Below are 4165 nucleotides of genomic sequence, written 5' to 3'. Positions count from 1 at the left end.
GTTAGCATCACCACTGTTAGCATCACTACAGTTATCATCCCTGCTGTTAGCATCACTACAGTTAGCATCACCGTTGTTAGCATTATTCCTGTCAGTTTGCCTATCAATATATTTATTGATAGCTTGGTGAATGTTGGCAGTAGCTCCTTCTTTCTGTTTCCAGTTTGACTCCAATTTTCTCGTCGGTGAATTTTCAGGAATTCAGAACCTGAACTTTTCAGTTCACACCAGGATTTGCAAAGTCTGAAGTTAATCTGGAGGTTCAGGACAACCAAACCAGGTTCTACTGGTCCGACCCGGCTGGTTCTGGACTCAGATCAGTTCTAACCTCAGTGTTAAAGACGTTTCTCCTGAACTGGACCTGCAGCCTGAACCGGACCGGGTTCCCAGCCTTGGTACCGGGTCGGCGAGGCGCTCTCTGCAGCAGAACATGTGATGCTGTTTGTTTCAGAGTCCTGGTTTCGTTGACACGCGGTGAGTCCGAGGCCCGGTTCGCCTATCTGCTCTGTTTGGCCAGGGTTGAACATTAACCAGAACTTTTCACTCTGCTGAGAGGACAGGCGGTTCTGTCCCATTTTGTCCTCTGGATGTGTCCCCTCCCTCAGACCACAGGGTCTGCAGTTCTGGACCGGGTCCAGAATCACCGGATCTAATGCACTGGTTAGTCCTGGTTGAGCAGAAGTCCGGTCCGGTCCAACTAGCTCAAAGTGTACAGACAGCACTGCTAATGCAGAACGCAGCAGGTCTTGAAGTGCCAGCAGGGTCAGTCCCACAGCATGATGCTTCTGCTGCCTCCAAACAGCATGTATGTGGATACATGAACCGAATTGGCACAGACATTCCCAGGGCTTTGGGAAAACCATCGGCTAATGAAGCATTCAAGATGGCCGCCAAGTTTTCAAGATGGCTCTCAAGGGCAATTTAATTATGCACTAAATTTGTCAATATTTATCACAGATGTCAAATGACGCATAACTAGACCAATAGAAATCATATTTACTGACATGTTGTTAATTTTATATCTCAAATTAGATGAGTGTTTGGTGTCAAATCATAACCTATTTTGAACTGTAGAAATCATATATTTTCAAAATGGCCTCTATAAAAAAGTCTTAAAATTAGGCTCAAAGTGTCACAACTTATTCCTTAAAAAGAATCTTAGACCCACTAAACACATGAACAGTTAGCAGGAGCTAACGCCAACCATGAAGACGAATGTCTCTCTTCTTCTCCTTCCAGTTTGGTGAAACTCGCTGCCAGCAAAGGTTCTGGTTCTGGTTCTGCTGCATTAAAGTTTATGAACAGGCCGACCAAACGGCCAAACAGGTCATGAAACCTGGAACATCTTAAAGCAGTAACTGGTTCAAAAGGCTGGAAAAAGTCTTAAAATTCAAGTGGCTGATGGGAAATATGAAAAACACGTGAGTGTTAGCATTAGCATGCTAATGCTAAGAGCTAATGCTAACACCTCAGTGATGGGCAGCAACACCAGCGGAACAGCTTCATAACTGGATCTGGATCTCTGAAGACATGCAGCGCGGTTCTGATGTCTGCTGGACGTTGGTGAGAAGGTCCAACCCGACCTGCTGGTTATCTGCCAACAGCAGGTTCTGGTTCTGAACCCGTGGGATCCAGATGTTTGGGATCAGAGAACCCAAAAGGAGCGGTCCGGTCGGATATCCTGTTTACAGCAGACGGAGCCGTAAACAGTCCAGCAGAACATCTGGATCTTCTCCGTCTGAAGGTCCACTTTCTGAACCGAGACAAACAGAACTTTACAGAGGAGATGCATCTGCTGGTCTGAAGAACTCCTGGTTCTGTTACTGGTTCTGGTAGAAGGGCAGCAGTTCAGACCTGAAAGGAAATCCTTCATTTCACTTTACAGATAGAAATCTGAAAAGTGTGGAGTGCCGCTGTGCAGAAGCAGCTTCAGCTGCAGCCAACGAACGTCTGCAGACCAGAAGTTCTGTGTTTTTCAGGTCCGGTCAGAACCCGTCTGTCAGCATGAAGATCAGAACCAAAGCATCAGTCTGGGAACGGGTTCAGACCCGTCTGAGGTTCTCCAGAGAACCTCAGGAGAACCCGGACCCACACCTGGACCAGAGTCTCCCGGGAGCCCGACCCACCAGAACCACTTCAACAATGCCAGAAGCAGGTGCAGAAGAACCAGAACATCTGGCGCGCTGAGGGCCTCACTGCCTCAGCTAAGGTCAAAGGTCACGATACGACAATGAGAAAGAGGATCTACTGACTGAAGGAAAAAGAACTGAAACTAAAATCTGGATCCAAACACAAAAGAACCGAACAGAAAGGAACGACCCGAACGACCCGACTAATGTAACCAGAACCAGAGAACTTCATCCTGGAGGAAACTGAACCTCCCAGGTGACGTCATCCAAACAGAGCTGCTGCTGAACCTGAGCTCGTTCGGTCCGGTGCCGGTCCGGTGCCGGTCCGGTGCCGGTCCGGTGCCGGTCCGGTGCCGGTCCGCTTCAACCCGACTCCGGTCTGTTGTCTATAAAGTCTGGTTCACTTGGTGAGGTGTGAACGCTAACCGACCTCTGACCTCTGGTCCGCCAGACCTCGGTCTGGGTTCGGTTTGAATGTGCGGACCGGAGGCCGCTCCAAAAGCAGGAAGTGGACGACTGTGCAAGGCATTCTGGGTAAATCCAACCAAAGCTAACATGCTAGCCTAGCGCTAGCAGCAGAAATCCTCCAACCGCTAAAATCCTCCATCTTGTTTCCATCTGGTGAAACAGGAAGTTGCTCTCAGTGTCTTCAGTGGTTCTTGGTGCAGCGCCCCCACAGGCCAGGAGGGGAACAGGTTGGTTTGACTCAGAGCAGCTGGAGGTGTTAAATGTTTTGGTCTCACATGAACTGAGCCTCGCAGAGAAAATGTCCCAAATGTTTCTGCTGACTGTTTTCCAGAAGATCCTTTGGATCTCATAAATGTGTGAGGAGGTCTGCTGCCAGAACCAGCCGGCCCCAACAAGCTGCAAACATCTTGGGAAGTAGCAGGAAGCTAAAGCGTCTAAACGCTGAGCGCTTCCTGCCGTGGCGGCGCGGCGCAGGACGTGTCTGGAGGCGCTCCAGGACCCGCTGCGAGCTCAACGGGTGAATAAAGGTTCAGAATCTGAGTGCGGGTCCAGTTCAGAGCAGAATCTGATAACTGCTCAGATTCAGCGTTAATAATTCACAGGACTGAGGCTCTGCAGCAACGGCTCATTGCAGCTCCTGTGAGGCTGCTGGCAGCAGCTGCTGCAGGGAAAACAGCCGCACCGCTCCAGAACCGCTCCAGAACCGCTCCAGGTCCAGAGGGTGGGAAGAACCGGTGGAGCCGCAGCGCCGCCAGGCTCTCTGCTGTGATACCATCTCTGAGTGACCCTGAACACACCGCGATGCGTTCAAGCGCCTGCCAGAAAGAAGAAGCAGCTTCAGAAGTCCAGGTTTTAAAACAGAACCGGAACCGGTTTCATTCAGCCTGCGGTGGGCCGGAGAGTCTGGGCCGAGTCCTTCCGGTCAGGTCCCACAAGCCTCTTCCACCAGAACCAGAACCCAGAACCAAACGATTCCAGTGAAAGAGTTCTGATCCAGTCAGAACCAACGAGTCTGTTCCAGGTTCCAGTCTGGTTCCGGTCCAGGAACCAAGTTGTTGCAATCAGCAACAAAGTTCTGATCAGGAGACTCTGACCGGTTCTGCTCTGCTCTGAAACCAGGACTAGTTCTGATCAACAATATTGGGTCAGAACCAGCCGGTCCTGGTGGGAGCAGAACCAGCGAGTCTAGATCAGCCAGTACAGGCCTTGGACTGGGAGGACTGGTTCTGGTTCTGGTTCTGAGACTTGGAGTAAAACATGAAGAGGTTTCAGTTATCTGTTTCTTGAGGTTCTGATGCCATCCAGGCTCCGCCCCCTGCCTCCTGCTGCGCCTCTGCTGCAGCTGAGCAGGAAGCTGAATGAGGAAGCAGCCGGCTTCCCAGCATGCCGCGGGGCTGACAGGTCACTGCGGTGGACGCGTCATGACTCAGCAGTTTGGCTCAAACCAAACGCCGAGTTCCCACGAAGTGATGAAGAGGAAGGCCGGAGAGACGAAGGCTTCTAATTGGTTCTGATGCCATGTGGTCAGGACAGCTGCAGCTCAGACTCAACTGTCCTCCATGTCCCTC

The sequence above is a fragment of the Poecilia reticulata genome, unplaced genomic scaffold (genome assembly GCF_000633615.1).
Source record: "Poecilia reticulata strain Guanapo unplaced genomic scaffold, Guppy_female_1.0+MT scaffold_181, whole genome shotgun sequence".
Lineage (NCBI taxonomy): Eukaryota > Metazoa > Chordata > Actinopteri > Cyprinodontiformes > Poeciliidae > Poecilia > Poecilia reticulata.
Note: the sequence above shows the minus strand (reverse complement) of the source record.